The sequence below is a fragment of the Onychomys torridus genome, chromosome X, assembly GCF_903995425.1.
Source record: "Onychomys torridus chromosome X, mOncTor1.1, whole genome shotgun sequence".
Taxonomy (NCBI): Eukaryota; Metazoa; Chordata; class Mammalia; order Rodentia; family Cricetidae; genus Onychomys; species Onychomys torridus.
In genome coordinates, this window is record NC_050466.1 from 116,909,227 (window position 1) to 116,935,575 (window position 26,349).

Here is a 26,349-nt window from a genome sequence, read left to right on the forward strand (position 1 = left end):
TACATATATTTGTAAATATTGTTATTATTTATTGGTGAAAAAAAGAGCATTGATCAGAGCCAGAAATGAAATAACATTTCAAATAAAAGAGGACAAGAGGGGAAGGTGGGAAGGATAATTAGGATGTTAAAAAGCACATTCTAGCCAGGCATTGGTGGTGCACACCTTTAATGCCAGCAATCGGGAGTCAGAGCCAGGTAGATCTCTGTAAGTTCGAGCCCAGCCTGGGCTACAGAGCAAGATCCAGGACAGGCACCAAAACTATACAGAAACCCTGTCTCGGAAAAAAAAAAAAAAAGCACATTCTAGAAGTCTGTTCAGTAAAGAAACTATTCCTAAGATTCCTAGTGGTTTTCAGAACTCTCTCACATGTGACACAAGCACATACTTCCTATAAAAATGCACATAATACAGACATGTGGACTTTAGAAAATGTTTCTTTCTATATTTCCCCCTTCTTCAAAAAATCACTTGTTTAAAAATTATTTGATCATTTCTTGCATTTATTGTAATAACCCTTGTTTCTATGCACATACTGTTCATTTTTCAAAAGGTCCAGTACATTTTTTAAAATCCTGTGTGTGTGTGTGTGTGTGTGTGTGTGTGTGTGTGAGAGAGAGAGAGAGAGAGAGAGAGAGAGAGAGAGAGAGAGAGAGAGAGAGAGAGGTGGGTGAATGACTCAGAGGGCTACTTTGTATAGGTTCTTCCGTTCATGTGAGTTCTAGGGATCAAATCCAGGCTCTCAGGCTTCACAGCAGACACTTTTCCTCACTGAACCATCACTCCAGCACACTCTTGATTTGTAAGAGCCTTTATAAATTACAAATATTAACTATTTTTTGAACTGAAAAGATAGCTCATCAGGTAAAAGAACTTGCTGCTAAGTCTGATGGCCTGAATTCCATCCCTAGAACCCATGCTGTACAGAGAGAGAACTGACCCTTGCAAGTTGTACTCTAACCTCCAAATGTTCACCATGGCACTTAAATGTTCCACACATACATGCACATGATCAGACAGACAGACAGACAGACAGACACATGTAATTTTTTTCATTTTTCTTTATTAAGAAATTTTCTACTCACTCCACATGATATCCACAGATACCCCCTCCCTCCTCCCACCCCCAGCCCTCCTTCCCAAGCCACGGGGCATCCCCACATCCCCCAAATTGAGGTCTCCCATGGGGAGTCAGAAGAGCCCAGCACACTGAGCCTAGGCAGGTCCAAGCCCCTTCCCGCTGCCCCAAGGCTGTGCAAGGTGTCACACACACCACAGGCACTGGATTCCCAGAAGCCTGCCCATGCACCAGGGATGGATCCTGATCCCCCTGCCTGGGTGCCCCCCAAACAGTTCAAGCCAAACAACCATCTTCCGTATCCAGAGGGCCTAGTCCAGTCCCATGGGGCTCCACAGCCACCAGTCCACAGTTCATGGGCTTCCACTAGGACACATGTAATTTTAAAATGTGAAAAAGAATATTAGCTATTCCTGTAACCTCTTCCCTGTAACATAAAAGCTGTGCTGACATAAGGAGATTTGGTAATGGGTTCCCAGCATGGCAATGTGGCTCAGCCCAGGTCTGAGAAGCACCAAAATACGTTCACCTTCAAAAATGACAAGTTCAGTGAGCCCCTTCTTTCAGGCTACTCTGAGAAGGCTCACCCATAGTGAGCAACAGGTATGTAGAAAAGGCAATTACTCTAAAACTCAGAAACTTCAGACAAGAAGGAGTGTTGCATCTAAGTAAACCTGGGGTTGGGGATTTAGCTCAATGGTAGAGTGCTTGCCTAGCAAGCGCAAGGCCCTGGGTTCGATCCTCAGCTCAAAAAACAAAACAAAAAAAACAAATCAAAAATGACAAGTTTGGTGTTGGGGATTTAGCTCAGTGGTAGAGCGCTTGCAAGCGTAAGGCCCTGGGTTTGATCCTCAGCTCAAAAAAAGAAAGAAAAAAAATGACAAGTTCCATAAAGGAGTTCAGACCAAGAAGATTAACGCAAAATTCCATGATGGAGTTACATCAGCACTGAAAACAAGTTCTTGAACGGTGTGTAAAATACAGCAAATACAAACCACTGTCAAAGCCTAAGAAGTGTGTTAAATGTTCACAAAAGACAGTGAAAGGACTCTTTCATATAATGTGTAGACCATGTGCCTGTGAACCTGAAGTCTGTGCAAAATGTGGAAAGAAAGAAGTTGTCATTATCCCCTTCAATGAAGAACCAGAAACTTCAGCAAATTCTGAAAATCAAGGTTCTAACCATAGGGGAAGGTGCAAAAGGAAGGAAGAAGGAAGACAGTGATGAGGATTTGGATGCTGAGACTGACTCAGATGATGAGATGAAGACACTCGGGTGGCCTGACAGCACAGTCAGCAGCAGAGGGCTCAACAGACATGCTGACATCCTCATGAGGGAGTCAGAAAGGCTGTTCAAAAGAAGTAGAATGGAGTCATGGGCAACAGAAATTATTTGTAACATTAGAATAACAAACCTTCAGGTTTTCATGGTAAAATTTAAGCTACATATACAGAATATGTGTGAAAACACTTAACTGTGGCATGTTGTATAAGCTTTAGAAATTGGAAAAAAACATATTACCTAATGTCAAACTATCCAGTGTTGAGAATTGGTGATTATATCAGAACTATCTCATGGAAAACTAAGATGATTAGCTCATTGCGGGTACATTTCTATAGACTGACCTCAGGTATGTGACTTTCTTAGCAAAAGCCCCATTACATCTTACAAAACAAGTTTATTTTCACACACACACACACACACACACACACACACACACACACACACACACAAATCATGTATAGTGATTCAAACATATTTTTATATACTTCATCCCATTGTTTTTTCCTTCCTCACCCCAGTTTGGGAATATATACTCAGAAAAAATGTGCGGACTATATCATTAATACCTAGAAAAAATCCAACATTCATACTCAAGTAAAGAAACTTGCAGTATCAGACACTCCTCTGAGGTTCTCCCTCATAAGCTTATCCTTCCCAGAATTCCATTGTTCTGAATTTACCATTGCCAGTGTTTCTACTTGTCTACTGTGTCTACTGTGTCTACAGTGTTTCTACTGTCTAAGTGTAGGCTAGCTTCATGTGATTATTGAAATCTATGTCCTTGTGTTTAAAAGTAGCCAGGTGGTGCAATGAACTTTTCCACACTCTGTACCTAGGTTCCCAATTTTACTGTTTTACCATGTTTTCTTTCTGTCAATCTCCGTGTATGTATATATGACATGTATGTAGATGAATATATGTGTATCTATTTGCTGAACCATTGAAATAAATGTGAAACCCTGAAAAAAGAAAGGTACCATAACCTAAGTTTCAATTATCAATCTCAGATTTATAAGTGAGTAATTTTTCTATTGTCAAGGACCTAATGGAAGAGAGGAAGAGGATTCTCTCTCTCACCATCTTCATCTATTAGATACGTTTTCAGAAATCAAGGACTAGTTGTTTTATACTTACTGGCCACACTGCCCAGATTAGAACATGAAGATGATGATGATGATGATGATGATGATGAAGAAGATAATGGTGATGATGATGATGATGATGATGATGACAACAATGTCAATAGAAAGTATAAATACATGCTACCAGAACTAAAGAGCAGGAATAGAAGAATTACAAAGAGAACATTTTATTTTATATCCTTTTATAGTATCCAAACTGTGACAGGCTTAGATAAGTTACACATTTGTAGCATACTATGTAGCATGTAAATGTGAGACCAGAAATTCAAAGCTGCATTGACAATAAATGCTCTACTCTTTTTTTCTTCTATTCTTTTTTAAAATTTAATAATTAATTTAATTTTACGTATCAGCCATGGATTCCCCTGTCCTCTCTCCTCCCACCACATCCCCTACCCTCCCCCCAACCTACCCCCCATTCCCACCTCCTCCAAGGCAATGACTCCCCTGGGCATTCAGCTCAGCCTGGTAGATTCAGTCCAGGCAGCTTCAGTCCCCTCCTCCCTTCACCAAAGCTGAGCAAAGTATCCCAGCATAAGCCGTGGGTTCCAAAAAGCCAGCTCATGCACCCAGGACAGGTCCTGGTCCTACTACCTGGGGGCCTCCTAAATAGTTCAAGCTAATCAACTGTCTCACTTATCCAGAGGGCTTGATCCAGTTCCTTGGGGGCTCCTCGGCTATTGGTTCATAGTTTATGTGTTTCCACTAGTTTGGCTATTTGTCCCTGTGCTTTTTCCAATCTTGGTCTCAACATCTCTGGCTTATATAATCCCATATCTCTCTCTCTCTCTCTCTCTCTCTCTCTCTCTCTCTCTCTCTCTCTCTCCCCCCCCCCCCCATTGGACTCCTGGAGCTCCACCTGGGGCCTGGCCGTGGATCTCTGCATCTGCTTCCATCAGTCACTGGATGAGAGTTCTATCATAACAGTTAGGGTGTTTGGCCATCCGATCACCAGAGTAGGTCAGTTTGGACTTTCTCTGGACCATTGCCAGTAGTCATTGTGGCGGTATCTTTGTGGATTTCTGGGGACCTCTCTAGCACTCTGCTTCTTCCTATTCCCATTGGGTCTTCATTTATCATGGTCTATTATTCCTTGTTCTCCCTTTCTGTTCTTGATTCTGCTGGGATCTCCTGCTCCCCTAAGCTCTCTTTCCCTCGAACCTTGCCCTTCATTACCCCCCCCCTCACATCCAGTTTGCTCATGTAGATCTCATCCATTTCTCTGTCATTGGGCAATCCCTGTGTCTTTCTTAGGGTCTTCTTTACTATGTAGCCTCCCTGGAGTTGTGAGTAGCAGTCTAGTCATCCTTTGTTTTATATCTAGTATCCACCTATGAGTGAGTACATGCCATGTTTGTCCTTCTGAGTCTGGGTTACCTCACTCAGGATGATTTTTTCTAGATCCATCCATTTGCCTGCAAACCTCATGATGTCATTGTTTTTCTCTGCTGAGTAGTACTCCATTGTGTATATGTACCATATTTTATTTATCCATTCTTCAGTTGAAGGGCATCTAGGTTGTTTCTAGGTTCTTACTATTACGAACAATGCTGCAATGAACATAGCTGAGCATGTGCCCTTGTGGTATGATTAGAATGCTCTACTCTTTACACAAAACCCTGCATTTCCCTGGTTTTGAGTTTTATAGGCTTCTAGCCATTTTATCAGTTCACCTTCAGGTATATACAATCAGGAGAGTAATGAATACCTTTGTACTTTCTCCATATTTTATGTTGAATTTATATATAAACAAAATATTAATATATCCTATGTGAGAAAAATCACCAAAAATAAAACGCAACAAAAACCTAAAAGAAAATATTTCAAGAACCTTAATTATCAGAATTTGCTGAAGTTTCTGGTTCTTCATTGAAGGGGATAATGACAACTTCTTTCTTTCCACATTTTGCACAGACTTCAGGTTCACAGGCACATGGTCTACACAGTATATGAAAGAGTCCTTTCACTGTCTTTTGTGAACATTTAACACACTTCTTAGGCTTTGACAGTGGTTTGTATTTGCTGTATTTTACACACCGTTCAAGAACTTGTTTTCAGTGCTGATGTAACTCCATCATGAAATTTTGCGTTAATCTTCTTGGTCTGAACTCCTTTATGGAACTTGTCATTTTTGAAGGTGAACGTATTTTGGTACTTCTCAGACCTGGGCTGAGCCACATTGCCATGCTGGGAACCCATTACCAAATCTCCTTATGTCAGCACAGCCTCTATGTTACAGGGAAGAGGAACGATGATGCCTTTCTTACAGGATTTGTTTTCAAGGAGAATATGAGCAATCTATGCAAAATGTCTGGCATGGGCTAAGGTTTCTAAGAATGTTATTATTACCTCAGCCAACTAGGCCCCTTTCCTTCCATTACAGAGATGACTTTTACATAAAATAAATAATGTGCCATTCAATAATCCTCAACAGAACACACTTGCGTAGGAGAGAGGAAAGCCCAACAACTTTGGGGTGGAGAGAAATGGCCAAAATTTGAAGTGAATCGTGGGGGTCTTTCTAGGGCACTGGCAGATAAAGTGCTTCCTACTGTTGCCTGTGGTAGATGGAATGTGTTTCAAGGGCAGCAGCAACAATTCTCCCACTTTGCATGTCCTTTGAATGTAGTTTTGCTTACATTTCACCAAGAAAAGAAATTTATTTCCCTTTTCCTGGCATTTGTTCTAGTGTTTGTTTGAAAGCAACAAAATGAGACAGAAGTAACATTGCATTCCAAGCTTTGACTTGCCTCTTGGAATGTTCACTTTTGGGACCTAAGCAAGCAGTTGTTCAGGGGCCCACGTAGGGGAAATGAATCTCCCTGATGTCAGCTTCAGCTGAGTTTATAGCCAGCAGTCTATATCGCCTCTATTTATGTTTAAAAAGTGGTTTGATATTTTGACCATCCCACAACCTCAACTGATATCACCTAAAGCAAAAACAAAACAAAACACCCAGGCAAAAATACTATCATGACAGAAACTATAACAAACTGTCGATGTTTTCAGCCTCCATACATACAGTGGTTTATTATGCAACAGAAGATAACCAAATATTGGCCGGGTGGTGGTGGCACATGCCTTTAATCCCAGCACTCGGGAGGCAGAGGGCAGGCGGATCTCTGTGAGTTCGAGGTCAGCCTGGGCTAGAGTTCCAGGAAAGATGCAAAGTTACACAGAGAAACCCTGTCTAGAAAAACCAAAAAAACAAAACACAACAAAAGATAACCAAATATCACCTCTTCTTGCTTTGGTAGGCAACGGGAAGTCCTGTTTACAAAGGCTCTCAACTGTTCAAACCTGAACACTTGCTCACCTCATGAAAGAGCCCGTCCTATTCAAGGACTGCTCAGAAATAGCAGATGCCAGTTGTCTAGTGCAATTCACAACTCTGAAAACAAGGTGGGGTGTTACCTGGAGATGTTATTGCATAGATAAATGACTTTGGAACCTAATGCCTGCAGACGATGCCTTTGAATTTCTTTTGAAATATGGAAAGAATGGCTCTTATGTTTGAAATAGAAATCAGGAATTAAATGGCCTCTTTCCATGATTATTTCACATCATGCATTGACTGCCTTCATTTCTGATGGGGAATTTAATCAACATCTAAGACAGTGCTTCTCAACCTTCCTAATGCTGTGGCCCTTTAATGCAGTTCTTCATGTTATGGTGACTTCCCTAACCATAAAATAATATTTGTTGCTATTTCATAACTATAATTTTGCTAGTTTTATGAATCATAATGTAAATATTTTTAGAGATAGAGGTTTGCCAAAGAGGGCGTGTCCCACAGGTTGAGAACGACTGATTTGAGGGGTAGTGTAGTGTTCCAGAATTGTCAATAGATCCTCACTAACAAATCCAGCTACTTCTCAAATTCAATTTGTTACAAAACAGAAAGAGAAGGAAGAAAAAGAAGTCCTAGACTAAGAAAAATATGCAAAACCATTTTAATAGGAGATAAGACCTTGGAGTATTGTCTGTTTGGACACCTTGTTGTCATGATTACATCTGTGGAATGGAATGTACAGTTGTTCCAGACTGTCACAATAGCATCCATTAACATTCAGCAGATCTGCTCCTTGTTACAAAAGCCTGAGCATCAGGGTCAGTACAAACAGAACTGACAATTCAATTCAAGTAGGATTTTAGATATTTACCTACACACTAAGCTTACATTTTTTGAGGAGGGCATATACCTTGATACTAAAAAAAAAAAAAAAAAAAAATCAGAAGGGAAGGAGAAAAGCAACAGAAATATATGCACATAATTCTTGTAAACAGAAGTAGAGATATAAACGATGCATGTATTTGTGTATGCATATGTAATGCATAGTTACCGAACATTGCTGTCTTACAACTAGCTGTCTTTCAGAATAGTCTCAATCCCAGAGGCTTGCTGAGTTACCTGAATGTGTCAATTATGTAAAGGAGTCTTTCAAAGCCTGTCTTTCTTTCTTTAAAATATTTGTTACACATATTTGTTTATTGTATGTGTGCTGTGATACATGTGTAGGCATGAGCAGGCCACAGTGGATATGTGCAAGTGGCAGATGACACTGTGACATTTCTCTCTTTCCACCATGGAAGTCCCAAGGATTGAACTCAGGTCATCAGACTTTTCAGCAAGCACCTTTAGCAACCATTGGCTCAAAACCTATATCTTATAAAATTGATTTCTTGAGCTAGGCGGAGGTGGCACACGCCTTTAATCCCAGCACTCGGGAGGCAGAGCCAGGTGGATCTCTGTGTGTTCAAGGCCAGCCTGGGCTACAGAGTGAGATCCAGGACAGGCACCAAAACTACACAGAGAAACCCTGTCTTGAAAAATAAAAAATCAAAAACAACAACAACAAAATTGATTTCTTGAAGATAACAGAGATTTTACTTCTTTTCTAAGAAAGAATTCGCTTATCTCTTCAACATTTCTGAAAACTTTCAAGTGCTTTGTCCTACACCATGTAATACTTAGGAACTGGCGTCTGGACAGGGTTCCTGACCCTTGCTCTCCTATCTCTCCTGAAGACCATCATTACATGTTATGTTTCTGCTTTATCTTATCATTCTGTGGTTCAAAGAGCACTAGAATCATCCAACGAATACATGTGCATCATTCTAATATAGAAAGTTTGAATGTGTTAGATAAAGCACTATGAATTCTTCTAGCCAACTCCCATTACACATAAATTTCATTGGGTCATATACATAATGCCAAAATATATTGGATTTTTATTTTCTCTTACATTTGTGAATGTTCTGTATGATACAGTTAATGCTGTTGGGTTAGAGTATTTTCCACTAAGAAAGAGGGGGAGATATTAAATCCGACACAAACTAGTCATCTGAGAAGAGGCAACCTCAAATGAGTAAACGCCCCTGTCAGCTCGGCTTGTAGGCAGGCCTCTGAGGCATTTCTTTGATTGATAATTGATACAGAAGAGCCCGGTGCACTGTGGGTGGTGTCATGCTTGGGTAGGTGGTCTTAGTGTCTAGAATAAAGGAGGTTGAGAAAGCCTGTGAGCATCATCCTTCCATGGTCTCTGCTTCAGTGTCTGCCTCCAGGTTTCTGCCGTGAGTTCCCGCCCTGTTAGTGATAGTTTATAATCTGTGAGGTGAAATAAACACTTTCTTCCCCAAGTGGCTTTTGGTCATGGTTGGTTTATCACAGCAACAGAAACCTAATTAGAACAGTGGGTAAGCATGCAGAAGGACTGAATTTTCAGAGTGTTTGGAGGCGCTGTATTCATTGCTTTCCCTTGGAAACCTAGATCACAATCTCCTTGTGCAGATCAGGAAATTAAGCCTTAGAGATGCTAAGTAAATGTGGCAAGTTTATACACCTTAGATAAGTAAGTGTCAGAAGAAAAATTTTAACCTGTGCCTACCTAATTTCCAAACTCTAATCTATCCCCCTGCTCCAGCGCATGAAACACTTAGATGGTAAGCCTTCACAACTCGCTGACTGTTAAGATTGTAACTTGAGTTGCCTGGTCTTATACATCAATGTCTGTTATGTCATAGTTGAATAGCAGGATCTGGTGATTAGAAGAAATAGATAATGGTTGAGATATGATTTATTCTGAATATTCCTTTCACTTACGTGGTATATAGCAACTATTTGTTGGATAAATGAAAAAGAAAGAAGTGTATATTTGTTAGTTATCAAATAAGCAAGTAAAATTGAATATTCATCATCTTCTTCTCATTTATATTATTTAAAACAGATTAGGCTGGGTTGGGCACATACCTATACTCCAAGCACTCAGAAGCAAAGGAAGAAGGATCATAAATTCAAGGCCAGCTTGAACTACATAATGACTTCCAGGTCAGTCAGGGCTACATTAGCAAGATTTTATCTCAAACCAAACAAAAACCCATACCAGAATTGGCATAATTCTGTATATAGTGTTTCGTAAAAATACTTGTTTTGTAAATAAAGAAAAGTTACATTCTTTCATTTTAGAAAAAAATTATTTTAGTATCCATAATAGACAGCTACTGGGGGTGAAACTGGCCATATCATTATATTGTCTAGTACATAGTAGACTGAATAAGAATTATGCTCATTTCCCCTGACTTCCATTTCCCACTAAAGCTATATTTTTATTTTATTATTATGACAACGTTTATTCGTTCGTGTGTGCTTGTGTGTTTGTTCCTTAGTGAAACTTACCTTTTCCTAGTGGATCATCAGAGAGAAGTAGTTTTCCATCAAGGGTAAGAAATAAATAACAAACCCCAAACTGGACAATGTGCAAGGAGTGAGAAATCTTGGAACATTTGGTCCTAAATGGGATGTGTCGATCAAATCTCTCTCCTCAGGGCTCAGAACCCTGAAGAAAAAGGAGCAGAAAGATTGTTAAGAGCCAGAAGGGATGGAGGACATCAAAGGAGCAGGGTCTTCTAATCGTAGCAGGACTGACACACATATGAACTCACAAAGATTGTAGCAGCATGCACAGTGCCTGCATAGGTCTGTGTCAGATGAGGTCCCAGTGCTGAGAGAAGTGGACACAATCTCCCATCCATCATCCAGAAGCTATGTCCAGCTGATAACCACTCAAATGAAAAATTAATTCTCTCCAATAGAGTCTCATTGTGGATGCAAACCACACTTAAGGGCAGGTCCCATGCCCAGGAGTAGATGGACAACCATAAATGAACTCAATGGCATTTTTGGAGGGTTCTTTTGTTTTGTTTCTTTTTTTTTTTTTTTTGAGCATTCCCCATTATTGGTCTTTTGCTCGTATATCATGGTTTCCAGTTTTGTGTTTTTTATTTATTTGTTTGTTTGTTTGTTGTTGTTGTGTGTGTTTCTATTGCTTTTTTTCTTTGCCTTTTTGTTTGTTTGTTTTGTTTTTATTGTGGTGCTTTCCCTTTTCTACTTGTCTGTCTCTTTTCTAAAGAGAGAGAGAGAGACAAAGAAGGCATAGAGTTGGAAGGATGGAGAGTTGGGGAGATCTAGAAAGAGATGTGGAGGGGAAACTTGGTGTTAGGTTGAAAAAATTCAATTATTGGTCAAAATGTTCTGATTTTATTCCATACAGTCCATCTTCATATAACAGTGGTTAGTATAGGCATACTGCAGTAATGTCTAGACTTGAGGCTTGATTCCATATCAAGCCATTTGAGCATTCTGTGCCTGAAGTTTCTTGACTTTTCAAATGGGGATAAGAATATTGTCTGCTTCATTATATGTAGTTAAGGATTAAATATGTTAATGTGGGGAAATATTAGATACACAGCAAATACTCAATGTTAGCTACATTTTTTTGTTGCTGGTGTTGCTCTAGACCATCTGAGAGGAAATAATGGGGAAAACAATGTTTTTCAGCTATGAAAATGTTTTATGAAGCAACAATATTAAAACAAGATAAGATTGACAGAAAATCTGATATATGGTTTAGTGGAACAAAATCAAAACTCAGTCCCAAGAAGCTTTTAGAAAGTGATAAATTTGACATTTCTTATCAGCAAGTAGCATGGATTATTCAGGAAATGATGGTGATTCACTTGGTACATTTCTTCATTTAAAAACAAAAAGTTATACTCTTTTTTTTCACTGTAGAAAAAAAAAGAAAAAAAGCTTACCATGATCCTGGCGTGAAAACACATGGCTAGCTAACTATTAAATGATAGTTTATAAACCCCTTAGAAATACCACCAAATTAAGTTTGATGCATTTTAAGTCTGTTTTACTTAAAATTTCTACTTTCCAAGGAAACATCACATTATAGACAAAAACTAGAATGCTAACTAATGCCATGTGTTTTTAGAGCTGTGGGGGCCTGCGCAGACTTGAGAGGAGCTGAATCTAGAAAGCAATATGGAAGTGCTTAGTCATATCAAAAATACACATACTCAATGAATCAGCAGAAACTCCAGGCTGGATATCTCACAGATTTCTTTGTTTCACCAAATAGGGGAATATGTATGAGAGTATATAGGTGTGGTGGTGCAACATTAAAGGCAACTTGGGTGTCTATTTAAGGAGTAGTTGAAAATATTTGTCTGTTGTTGAGAGAGATTCAAAGTGCTGCTTCCCATTTTGATAACTCATTTTTCCTTATCTATAAATCAGCCCTATCTTCAGCCATCACTGAACTCAGCTCCTGTTTCCTCAACCACCAAAATAAAGGGATTGGCTGACCATCATGGTGTCACTACATTCTTTTTTACATCAATGATCTTTCCTTTAACTTTTTGTGTCTCTGCTCCATTGCAGTTAGGATTATGGCTTTGAACAGCAGTCAAACACTGGAGTACTGATGACTGTGTCTGAGATAAATTATTGCTGTTATATCTTCAAAATCCTAAGGATAGTCAGGCTAGAACTCACTTATGTCCTGAGTGGAGATATCTTAAGTGATAGTGTATCTATCAAAACCAGAACAAAACATGGCATCTTCACTGAATTTTTACTTGGAAAAAAAAGGTTAGCATGAACTAAATATGAAACCCAGCTTATCATGGTACTTTTTTTGACCATTATTTTAAATTATAAATTATAAGACAATATGTAGTAGTTAACATATGAAAAATGTTCATGGCAAATATAAACAACTGAATTACTTTAGGAGTATCTGAAGTAATGTAAAAGTATAGTTTTTACAACCAAATAGCATCATGCAATGCTTCTATATACTCATTAAATTCTCTTGTAATTTAATGGTACAAACCTGCTTTTCCAGCCTTCTTTCTACAGCAACTGGCTGAGTCATAGTGTTTTTAGAGATGCTTTGCTGTGCCAAACTCTGTCTGCTAAAAAAGAGAAAAAACTGAAATAAGAAAATAAATAACTCTCTTTGCAGAATCTAAAGCAAGCAAAGTATTTGGAACTGTTTGTTTTCTGCATCTGTACTGGGTCAGTCCTTACATAAGTCTTATACAATTCAGTGGTTTTGCTTAGGGGCCAATTGAGGCCAAGACTAGCTTCAGAATCAACAATACCTACCTAACCATTTGTTTTCATCTCTCATTCCCTTGGTTCCAAAACTAGGAGAGTAACTACTTATGCTTTTCAGGATGGGTGTGCAACTTTCAGAAGAAGCATCTGTAGCATCTTGCAAAGTTCAAGGATTTTTATCAAGGAATTCTTAGCAATGAGTATCCCAGGAATGAGAATACCCCTATGATTGGCTGACAGAGCAATACTGTTCTTTGAGGAGATGGGAAGGTGAAAAATTGATATGGATTTTGGTTAAATGTGGTGCTGATTTGGAGTTATAGTTGATTTGTCATAATGGTGTGGATAAAAGGATTTCATATCACTTTTATGTGCTCTTCACCAAATTAGAACTATGCTGCAGGGCTTGTGACTCCAAATCCTGAGGTCGTGTTGTTAATTATCCCCATGCTGCTTTATAATGTAGTTAGGTTTACTGTTGCCTTTCACTACTGACCACTCTGAGGTGTATTATGGTTATTTTTGTGGCTCTATGGTTTTGCTCAATGCTATCTAAGGGCTTCACTTTCTAATAGGACACAGTACAGCCATACTCCTCACTTCCCTGGGGCTTTTTTCCTACTTAATTTCAGTTTATGGACTTTAAATTGGTACAACCTTTCTGGGTAGCAGGAGGGGAATTAAATTAAACATGTGTATACCATTCAAGGTAGCAATTCCATGTTTTGAAATGTACCCTAAGGAAAGCATTAAGGATGTGCACAAGTGTGTGGAAACAATAAAATTCATCAACCTAAATGCCAATTTTTGGCTTTACCATCAATGTAAATTATTGGAGTGTAGTGGAAACCCAAAAAATATCAGTGAATAGGGTATAGAGAGGCATAGAGAAGCATTCTAGGGACACATAAACACACACAACACACACACACACACACACACACACACACACACACACACACAAACATTCAAGCACGTACATACACACCTATCAAACTGGGTACCACGGTTTATTCATGAAAGCTTAACAAGGATCCATACACATTTCAGAGGCATAAAGGAGGTGAACTCATAAATAAGCTAGATCTATTCCAAATGCAAATGACAAATATACCCTAGCAATAGAAAATGACTAAATGGCATTCATTTTGTTTATTATAGGAAGCATGTATTAGTTCTAAAGTAAATTATGGAAGATTGATAGTTTTTACCTTTTGATTCTTTATAGATCAATGCTATGCATGAACTAAAGCAAAATTAAGCAACAAAGCTCTGTAGAGAAATGTCATAAGGTTCTCATTTATTATTATTATTATTATTATTATTATTATTATTATATTTATGTTTTATTTTTACACATCAGCCATGGGTTCCCCTGTTCTCCCCCCTCCCGCCCCCACCCCCACCTTCCCCCGTCCCCTCCCCTCCATTCCCATCTCCTCCAGGGCCAAGACTCCCCTGGGGATTCATTTAAACCTGGTGGATTCAGTACAGGCAGGTCCAGTCCCCTCCTTCCAGGCTGAGCAAAGTGTCCCTGTGTAAGCCCAAGGTTCCAAACAGCCAGCTCATGCACTAAGGACAGGTCCCAGTCCCACAGCCTGGGTGCCTCCCAAACAGTTTAAGCTACTCACTTGTCTCTCTTACCCAGAGGGCTTGCTCCAGCTGGGGGCTCCACAGCCTTTGGTTCATAATTCATGTGCTTCCATTCGTTTGGCTATTTGTCCCTGTGCTTTTTCCAATCTTGGGCTCAACAATTCACGCTTTTACAGTCCCTCCTCTTTCTCGACAATTGGACACCTGGAGCTCCACCTGGGGCCTGGCCAAGGATCTCTGCATCCACTTCCATCAGTTATTGGATGAGAGTTCCAGCACGACAGTTAGGGTGTTTGGCCATCTGATCACCAGACTAGGTCAGATCAGGCTTTCTCTCGACCATTGCCAGCAGTCTAAAGAGGATGTATCATTGTGGATTTCTGGGGACCTCTCCCGCACTCTGCCTATTCCTGTTTTCATGTGGTCTTCATTTATCATGCAAGCTTGTACAGCCACTTTGGAAATCAATATGGCGCTTCCTTAGAAAATTGGGAATCAATCTCGCCCAAGACCCAAGGAATGCTCAATCATACCACAAGGGCATTTGCTCAGCTATGTTTATATCAGCATTGTTTGTAATAGCTAGAACCTGGAAACAACCTAGATGCCCTTCAACTGAAGAGTGGATAAAGAAAATATGGTACATATACACAATGGAGTACTACTCAGCAGAGAAAAACAATGACATCATGAGGTTTGCAGGCAAATAGATGGATCTAGAAAAAATCATCCTCAGTGAGGTAAACCAGACTCAGAAGAACAAACATGGTATGTACTCACTCATAGGAGGATACTAGATGTAAAACAAAGATGGCTAGACTGCTACACAACTCCAGGGAGGCTACCTAGAAAACGGGACCCTAGGAAAGACACAGGGATCACCTAATGACAGAGAAATGGATGAGATCTACATGAACAACCTGGACGACAGTGGGAGTAATGAAGGGCAAAGTTTGAGGGAAAGAAAGCTTAGGGGAGCAGGAGATCCCAGCTGGATCAAGAACAGAAAGGAAGAACAAGGAATAACAGACCATGATAAATGAAGGTTCTCATTAAGTATATAAGTCCCTATAATTTTAAAAATATATTGAGCTTGCTCAGTATGTCTTAAACCAAGTTAAAATATAATTAAACTGTAAAAGCTCAAACACACTTTTTGATATCATAAAAATTATCCTAAGAATTAGCATTACTTTTAAAATGTAACTCAGAGTGTAGTTATGATGCTTTAGAGGTACAATACATTCCAATGGTAGACAAAACCTGGACTTAATCTCAGAAAAGACTGGACTTTTAAACAGTGTAGAGACTGTGAAAGACTTTGGCATTATGATACGGCCACAAGACTAAGGGGGTCAGTAGCTGGAATGTCCAGGCGTTGAGTGCTTGGTTCTCAGTTGGTAGGACTGTGTGGGGAGGCTTAAGGGGTGTGACTTTGCTAGAGGAAGTGAGTCATTGGGGTGGGCTTTGACGTTTCAAAAACCTCCTACCATTCCCCCCAACCCTATCACTCTCTTTGTTTCCTGTTTATGGTTCAAAATATGAGCTCTCAGTTGTTCCTGCAGCCATACCTAGAGCTTTCTGCCACACTTCCCTACCTTAATTGTGATGGACTCAATCCTTGGGAACTATAGGCCCCAAATAAACCCTCACATTGACAGGTTGCCTTGCTCGTGGTGTTTTCTCACAGCAATAGAAAGATAACTAATACAGAAGTAATGGTTTCTCCAGCCAAACTACTACTGACCTTTTTAAAAAAAAAAATGAGTATCTTTCCTTGTAAAAGAACAAAGGAAAATGATTCTTGGTTAATGTAAAACATATATATATATATATACACATATACATATATACATAGCCCCTAGGTTCTTGTGTGCTTGGGAAAGGATCTCTGACTTGAAGCAGAAAAAAGTTCTCATTCAGGTCCTATTCAAAGAAGACATTGAACAACTACAACAAAAGAAGATAGAAGATGTAAATTGTTCAAATCACACCCCCAAAATGAGGTAATCCCAGAAACCAACCACTGTGTTTAGGTGAAAGGGCTTTTGAAGAAAAATAAATGAATAAAAATTAGTTATGACTGAATAATAATTAATGCCAAAAATATTTGTTCAATTTAATTTTTTGTTTTTTGTTTTTTTGTTTTTTGATTTTTTGTTTGTTTGTTTGTTTGACACAAGGTCTTACTAAATAACCCTGCCGGACTTTGAGCTCACAGAGATCACCTGTCTCTGCCTCCTCAAATGAGTGCTGAGATTAAAGGTATATGCTAACACACCAGGTCCTCTTCAATTTATTTCTATCTAACAGATTCTTCAGCAAGGTTTACAGATTCTTGTCTGCTATATTTAGTGTCAAAACTTATAATAAAGGTGACCACAAAGTTCAGGAAAAATATAGGTCAGAAAACCTAGCTTGATTGGGGGGAAGGAGGGGATTAGACAGAGTGGACAAGAAGGACGAAGGAGGGGACTGGGGTGGGGGCATGAATATGAGCAAGGAACAATGATATACATGCATCAAAATGTCATAATGAGCTTTCCGCGCTACTCAGGGACGGGTCCATACGGCGTTGTTCTTGATTCCCGTCGTAACTTAAAGGGAAACTTACACAATGTCCAGAGCCCTTGATGTCCTGCAGATGAAGGAGGAGGCTGTCCTCAAATTCCTTGCTGCAGGAACCCACTTAGGTGGCGCCAACCTTGACTTTCAGATGGAGCAGTACATCTACAAAAGGAAAAGTGATGGCATCTACATCATAGTGCTGAAAAGGACCTGAGAGAAGCTGTTGCGTGCGGCCGTGCTATTGCTGCCATTGAGAACCCTGCTGATGTCAGTGTCATCTCCTTCAGGAACACTAGGCAGCGAGCTGTGCTGAAGTTTGCTGCTGCCACTGGAGCCACTCCAATTGCTGGCCGCTTCACCCCTGGACCTTCACTAACCAGATCCAAGCAGCCTTCAGGGAGCCGCAGATTCTAGTGGTGACTGACCCCAGAGCTGACCACCAGCCCCTCACAGAGGCGTCTTATGTCAACCTGCCCACCATTGCGCTGTGTAACACAGACTCCCTCTGTGCTACGTGGACATTGCCATCCCGTGCAACAATAAGGGAGCTCACTCAGTGGGTCTGATGTGGTGGATGCTGGCCCGGAAAGCACTCCACATGCGTGGCACTATCTCCCGTGAGCACCCATGGGAAGTTACGCCTGATCTTTACTTCTACAGGGACCCAGAGGAGATTGAGAAGGAGGAACAGGCCGCTGCTGAGAAGGCTGGGACCAAGGAGGAATTCCAGGGCGAATGGACCGCACCAGCTCCTGAGTTCACTGCTGCTCAGCCAGAGGTGGCAGACTGGTCCGAGGGTATGCAGGTTCCCCCTGTGCCCATCCAGCGGTTCCCTACTGAAGACTGGAGTGCCCAGCCAGCCACTGAGGACTGGTCAGCAACTCCCACAGCACAGACTGCCAAGTGGGTTGGTGCCACCACCGAGTGGTCCTGAGCTCCTCTGCAGACACCTGAGCAAAGGGAAAAAAGGTGGAAGGAAAATAAAGATCCTACAAGCTGAAAAAAAATTGTCATAATGAAATCTATTATTTTCTACACCAACTTAAAACTTTGACAATATAAAAAGGAAGAAAGAAACACGCAAGCAAGCAAGAATAAAGTGATTGAGCTGTGGCAATGGCTTGGTCAGTAAAGTGTTGTTTTGCAAGCATGAGGACCTGCTGTTAAACCCCAGAACTCATGTTTTGTTTTTTATTTTTGTTTTTGTTTTGTTTTGTTTTTTTAAGCCAGATGGGGTGGGGTGTGCTTGTAATCACAGCACTGGGAAGGCTGGGAAGCAGAGACAGGTAGATCTCTGGGGCTTGATGGTTAGTCAGGCTAACCTACTTCGGGGGTTCTAGGCCAGTAAAAGACCTTGCCAACCCTCCCCCCAAATATAAGGTGGACATCACTTGAGGCACCACACTCAGTGTTGTCCTCTTGCATCCACACTCAAGTGTTCACATGTGCATAGACACCTGCACACACACATCTACACACACACACACACACACACACACACACACACACACACACACACATACACACGTACGCATACACTCAAGAAAAGGCATCTTTGCTGAGGTCAATCAAGTAGTAAAAAACCAGGAGTCAGACCAAACCATAAAGCTCAGCTTCCAGAAGACGTCTACTTCACCTCTGAGAAAGTCTTTAGCAATGATACAATAATCTACTCTTTATTTTCTTTTTGACTTATGAAATCTTAAAACTTACTTTTTTTCGAGACAGGGTTTCTCTGTGTAGCTTTGGAGCCTGTCCTGGACTAGCTCTGTAGACCAGGCTGGCCTCGAACTCACAGAGATCCACCTGCCTCTGCCTCCCGAGTGCTGGGATTACAGGCATGTGCCACAACCACCCGGCTGAAATCTTAAAACTTTTATTTGTGTTTCTTTTGCTATAGTATTGTTTCATAGGTGTATTCAGAATAAAACATCATAAAAAACTGAAAGTTACCATTTACCTGCCTTTTGGTGGTTAAAAACAAGTCTCACTGTAAAAAAAAAAATATGACCATATAGTCGATGGCTCACTGACCATTTGAAACTGAAAAAGATACACTGTTCAATAATAGTCCTACACTGGAAACATATCAAGCTAGACGTTCACCTACATGTCTGCAATACATGCAAATAATTCCACTTTTCTTTAGTTTTTTCCCATATTTTTATCGTATGATATGATCTGCCAACTACAGAATGAATGAGATTTTTACCTTGACTTTATACATTATGGTTATTACACTAATTTTGACCATGATGCTAAATCTTGACAAAAATACCTTTTTTTTTTTAGAATTCTTGATCATTTTTCTGCCCTTATAACTGATACAGTTATTGAAATTACAACCCTAAATGATTATTAACAACTACCTAATTTAAGCTAAGATACCATAAACAAAAATGTCCTGAGCAAGTGTTTTAATAGAACGTTGGTTTTTATTATTAAGAGAACTGTCTAGTTATTAATTCTAAATGCTTGAAGAATACACTAGGGTGGAGTAATTGCCAATCTACTGGGAGATTAGACAAAGTACATTCAAAGCTCATGAGGCCGTAAGACACAGTGGGACTTTCTCTTAGAACAAGTCCATGCTTAGTGTCCTTGATCTGTAATTTACAATGTTGGTGATCTGGTTCTAGGAGATTAAAGTGTATGTCAGGAAGAAACTATTATTCACTTCCTTGAATATTTGTTTTCATGGTTAAAGGGGGTTGGAAAAATTCCTGTGATATAGAGTGACTTTGATATTCATTTCTACTTTCAAGATGACCTTCCCAGATTTTCAAATACTAAGCTGTCACCTCACTCACCACCTCAGGATCGATCTCTTCACATGGCCCTACACACAGGTGTTCTGGCACAAAAAGTGATATTTCCTCTCTTTTGTCTTCCTCATCACCTGAAAGAGCTATTAATGAGGGGATCCATGGGCCTACAAATAGTAAGTGAGCTAAAGTAATCCTAACTCAAGCCCTAGAATGTAATCTTCTAAAAGGTGTGTGTGGGGTGCTCAGTATCCTCCAGGGAAAGTGAGAGACTGGAGAAATGACTTCTTCCTCTTCCTCTTCCCCTTCCCCTTCTTCTTCTTCTCCTCCTCCTCCTCCTCTTCCTCCTTCTTCTCCTTCTTCCTCCTCTGATTCTCTTCCTCCTCCTCCTTGTTGTTGTTGTTGTTATTATTATTACTATGATTACTATTACATGTATTGATATATTCTACTTCCTGCATGAAACTGGAGGTCAGAGAAAAACTTGCAGGAGTCTGTTCTCTCCTTCCACCATATGTGTCTTGGGGATTGAACTCAGATAATCAGACTTGGCAGCAGATGCCTTTACCTGCCGAGCCATCTTGCTAACCCATCCTTCTTTCTACCCGTGTATGACTTTGGAAAACTAACTCACTGTCTGTGATCCTGAATTTGACCACTGTAAAATGAGGAAAATTGATACCATTCCCACAGAGCTATGTGAAGGAAATAAGAAAATTAGGCATGTAGTATGCCTTTAACAAATTTTTGCTCTCCCAACCAATCCATTATAAAAAAGATTTTGATATAAAACAAAGAGCCAAACTGTTAGCAGTGGAATGGAAAAGTAACAAAAAATGAAACACAAATCTATACAATATAATAGTTTAGTTGCCATCTTCAAGGTGTGGAATAAGTTGTCTGAGAAATTTGGGAAAAATTTTGAAAAAAAAAAAAAACCCCACACTATCTGCTGTGTATGACTTTCTTCTTGGGTCATTCTGCTTTCTTCTTTTAAAAAAAGTATCAAATTATAATTTTAAAGTTGTGTGTATTTGTGTATGGCTGTAAGTGGGTTTATGCTTTATAAATGCCGTGCCCTTGGAAGCCAGAAGAGAGTGTCAGATCCCCTAGAGATAGAGTTAACGCAAGTATCACTTGCTGGATATGGGTGCTCAGATTCAAACTGGGGTCCTCGGGAAGAGCACTGCGCTGTCTCTGCTTTTTAATTCAAGAGCTTTAGAAAGCTATTTTTAATAAACTCGAGAAAGAAGAAATAGAACAGAGAAACAACCACGATAGAGCATAGGATATTGGATGAGTCACTGCCTGTATGCTGGCTTCACCTCTTAGACTAAGCCACATGCAATATAACTGGTTAGGGGAGTTTGGCCTTGGACGCTACTATTTTCTAGTTGCATAATCTTTGGCAAATTTCTTAACTTCCTTCATATCCATTAATAACCTTTCAAATAGCCGCTATAATGGCAAAAATCCTGATTAAATTATACTTCAAAATTAAATGAGAAAATGAATTTAAGGGATATAGTAAAATATCTGGCTCTAAGTGCTCAATAAATATTATTCTTTAATATTAATCCTTTCAAGCAAAAAGAAGAATTGGCCTCAGGCTGGGAGGGATGTAATGCCTGACCTTAGATAACAAGGTTCTGTAAAGTTGCAGTATTGAATTGGTTGCATTTAATTTTTGTGTGTGCATATTTATTTGGGAGTGAGTACATGGAGATGCCCTGAAATGAGAAAAGGGACCCCATGAGGGAAACAAAGAGGCATTAAGGGAGACAGGTGAGAAGGGTTATGGAGCACATTTGATGGGAAAGAGGAAGGGGAAATACCTTGGGTGGAAAAGTTCAAACACAGATTAAATCAGGGAAGTGATGGAGAAGCCAGGGTAAGAGGACAATCAACCCAAACTAAGCATGTATGTAAAACCCCTAAAAGAGTCTGCTGTTTGTCATGCTAAAATAAGTAAAAAGGGTTGACATATACATTGACAGGAGGTAATGGAAAAATAACAGAGCCAAGTGCATAAAAATATTGTGTTATTTCATGAATAAATACATCACTTATTACTTGAAGATTCATATAGAATAAGAATTGATTTAGGGTCACATACAAATTGTTTACTAACAAAAGAGTGTTATAAAGTAGAAGTCAAGTATCAATACATAATACCAGATAGGCATCCAGTATTGTTCTAATTACATAAAATGCATATGCAACTATACATATATGTGGTTGCTTCTGTTTGTGTTGGAATGCAACAAAGTATGAAAACTGCTTATCAATGAATGTGATTGGGGATTACTTATTTTTTTTTAAATACAGGTCTGTACATTTGTTTCTTTTTATTTTACATGTAGGAATAGTGTGTCTGCATGGATGTGCATGCGTTGTATGCATGCAGTGCCTTTAGAGTCCAGAAGAGGGTGGCTGAGCCCCTGCGTTAGAATTACGAATGCCTGTTATGTGCTGAGAACAGAATTCAGGTCTTCTGTAAAAGGAACAAGTGCCCTTAAGCACCAAGCAGTCTCTCCAGACCCTTGGTCTGTACTTTTATTATCCCACATGAACAAGAATTACTTTAAAAAGAGAAAACTTTTTCTGAGACAGGATGTCACTACATAATGCTGGCTGAATTGGAACAAACTGTTCAGACTAGATTGGACTTGAACTCACAGAGATCCTTTTACCTTTGTCTTCCACATGCTGGGAGAGATTAAAGACATGCACCACCATACTTGCTACCTCTGAAAACTTTGTAAAAATCTTTTTTACTCTCACAATATGAATAATTATAAATTTCAATGTTATAAGAATTGCAGCTTAAATTTTCTCTTTCATATGTTTAGCAGTAGCATAGAATTTATCAAAATTATTTTCTTGAGAAATAACACATATGGATCTTTTGTTCTTATTTGTAACTGAGTAACATTTCATGCCGTGAGAAAATTGCTAAGACTTTGTTCAATAGAAAAATGTTTCTCTTTTCTTTTTCTTTTTCTTTTTTTGAGCCTGTGACTCTCTGATCTAGCCATTCTGTCCCGAGGAGTTCCCTTGCCACACAGCGGGTTTTAAGAATTTTGTATTTGAAACACTAGTATAATCACTGTGATTATGTACGTAGTTTTGGAAGTCTTACGTGATTTTCCATAGGACAAATGCTGAAAAGAAAAGAACCCCCCTCCTCAGCCAAGGCATATCACGTTGCCAAATACAGATGGAAAACACTCAGTACCAGTTTGCAGTCACATTCTCTGGTCTGCTTGGGAAAGAAGAGGGAAAGACTTAAGGGGCCAAATGCATTGTGAGGAATGCCAAGGCTCAGTGCACAGCTACCATGCTCCCCCAACTCTGGGTACTGTTCTTTATGTGTCAGGCACTGGGATTACTGCAAAAGTAGTAGTCTTATCTCTCTTTAACCTCACAAAAGTTCCATTCTACAGATGAGGAAACTGAGGCTCTGAAAGGTGGAGAACCTTGCTTCATTGAAATTCATATACCATCACTCTTAAGAAATATGTTATTTTAGGTGTTACTAACAAAGACAAAATTTTTTGCTACTATAGTGGTAAGATACCTATGACTGAGGTATTACATTTTTTTGAAATCACACCTTAGAATCTATGAACTATTCTATGCACAGTGGTTAGTAATAGCCTGTTCATAGCATGAAAAAAATGAGATTAGGATCTATTTCTTTAGTTTACAAAGCTCTATGCCCTTACTCAAATACAAAATCCTCAATATTAAGTCCTTCTTGTCCTATGGTGTGGTAGAGCAGAAAAATATTCTTTTCTGAAAACTAGAAGTTGTTTTTTCCTTCTGTATAGTGTGTGTGTGACTTTGGGACAGTGACTGCATATCTATCTGACACATTTCCCTACGTATGAACAAATGGGATCTACTGTCAGCATCGCTTGGAGCCATTCAAAGATCCTTTTCATCTAAAAGTACTCCCTGTTTGACACTGAGTTTCATGTTACTCTGAATCTGTCCTGTGTATTCTCTACAGAACATTGAAAAAGTCTCTTCTTATGTTTTGGTCTGGGCAAGAAGCCATTGTGGTTAGATAGGGTGGTAGAAGTTGCTCTATTTGGAAGATGCCTGAAGTATGATCGCTAAGTAACAGGATTTACCCCTCCACTCATCTACTTAATAGAATCCACATTGCCACATGTGGCATACTTTTAATGTAGAAAATGTACACGCAGAAATGGAAAGTGTTGGGCTGTTAGAAATTACTCAAGTAAGACCTTGTAAAGGGTAAGCCTATCAATTACATGAGAATTTTTTTTTTCATCAAAAAGTAGAAAATAAATGGTTCGGTTAGCTTTTGAAATTATAGCTGAAAGAAAGGCTGTGGGAGGTCACAAGAAAGGTCAAATTCAAAAGGCTGAAAGTTTAGACGTCCCCCTTCATTTTCTTTTGTACCTTTATTCTAATGATAAAATACTACTTATCCTGTTACAAGGTAACAAATCTTGAGTGAAGTAAAATGTGAAAGACTCTTTGTTGTGTTCTTAGTCATGATGGACTGGGACATACTGCCCGACACAATCGCTGATCATATGTCCTGATGCACAGACATGGAGCACTGTGTTTGTCTTCTGCTTATATGGTTAAAGAGGCTAAAGTGAGATGGTTTACACTACACACCTCCAGAAAGGGATATGGAGCAAAATGCTAGATGGGAACGATAAATGGGAAAGCTTTGTTTCAATGTTACATATCAAATAACTTGCGCTTTCTTACCTATGGGTTCTATTACTTCTGTTGAGGTACGGTTTTTAGGCCCTCTCTTAGAATTTAATTCTAAGAGAATTAATTTTATAGGCATCTTTTGCCTCTTGGTATCTACAGGGAATTTGTTCTTGTTTACTTTAAATCATCTTTAGGTTATTTACAATACTTGGTGTAATGTAAACACAATGTAAATAGTTGATGCACTGCATGGTTAAGGGAATAACAACAAGAAGTCTGTACGTGCTCAATATAGATGCAACTTTATTTTGAATGTTTTAATCTGTGGTGATTAGGTTTCTGGAATCTGTAGACAGAAGGCTGCATACTTTAGAATTAGCTGGTGAATATTTTAACTCTTGTCTTAGGGACTACTGCAATGCCAATTTTTATAACCACTTCATTTGCAAGGTACTTGAGGAGCATTTTATTTCTCCAATTTTCATTGTAGAATCCAATCTATTAAGTCAAGCTTGTTAGTTTTGTTTTTCAAACCTTCTGTATCTTTACTGTTTTTTCTTGCCTACTTGATCTATCAATTACTGAGAGAGGAATGTTAAGAACTCTTACTGTAATGGTACATTTGTCAATTTCTTTTTGTAATTTGTTGATTCTTTGCTGTAGATTTTGAAGCTGTGATTTTAGGAGGCATAAAAGCATAAAACTCAGATACTTTTCTAGAGAATTCTACCTCTCAGCATTTTGTGCTGAGCCACATTATCCTTAATAATGTCTTTTGCCTTAAAGGCCATTTTTTTTCTGATAAAAATATATAGCTACAGTAGATTTCCACAAATTTTCTCAGCATGTCTTTTTCTGTCTCTTTAAACATTTCTATGTTGTTATATTTCAGCTGTGAAGCTTGCTTACTATGTATATATGGTTTTTCCTCTGTATGTTACTGAATTTTAGTTGAGATTCTTGTAAATTGCATGTAACTGGACTTCAAAAGTCAATTATGCACTGCTTTAAAAATCCTAGATAAATTAGTTTATAAATAGTATGATTTCTTATCTATTTGCATTCTTTTTCCCATCTTGTACTTTCATTTTTCTGCTTTTTTGGTGAATCTTCTGGTTTTTACCTTTCTGGCATTTTTACAAATTTTCTTTCCCTCTTGAATCCTTTATATTACTTATATTCCTCTAAAACATTAATTCACTAATATTTTAATCATTATTAAGAATTTGCTTTACCACATGCTTTATTTATATCAAATGTCATGAAAAATAATTTTATTTATTGTTTTTATTGGAGCATATTCATCATACATAGTGGTGGGTTTCCTAATGATATTTTCATTAAGTATCGTGCACTTTGACCATAACCCACTATACTCTTCTAGTTTCTCTTCCTTTCCCTCCTGTGCTCTCCTTCCTTTTCTCAAATAGAACTAATAAGTTCTATTTTTGCATTATATATAAAATTTATTTTGTACACACTTAAATAAGATCTAGGAACTACATACAACAGGGAACAAGCAATATTTGCATTTTTCAACTTGGCGTATTTCACTTAATGCCATTTCCAGTTGCATCAGTTTTACTGCAAATGTCATAATGTCATTCTTCACGACCAAACAGAACTCCATCGTGTAGATATACCGCATTTTCTTTATCCATTCCGCTATTGACAGACACTTAGGTCAATGATTCCATAATTTGACTCCTACAGATGCTGCTATAATAAACATGAATGTGCAGACATTTTGTAGTATGCTCACATATTTTCTTTGGACATATACTCACAGGAATGATATAGCTGAA

General features: G+C 38.9%; 2 pseudogenes; one reads left to right on the forward strand and one right to left on the reverse strand.

Annotated features, from left to right (window-relative positions):
* Positions 1–5,337: 5,337 nt before the first annotated feature.
* On the reverse strand, positions 5,338–5,704 carry LOC118574781 (annotated as a pseudogene).
* Positions 5,705–17,065: 11,361 nt separating this feature from the next.
* On the forward strand, positions 17,066–18,009 carry LOC118574371 (annotated as a pseudogene).
* The last annotated feature ends 8,340 nt before the right edge of the window (positions 18,010–26,349 follow it).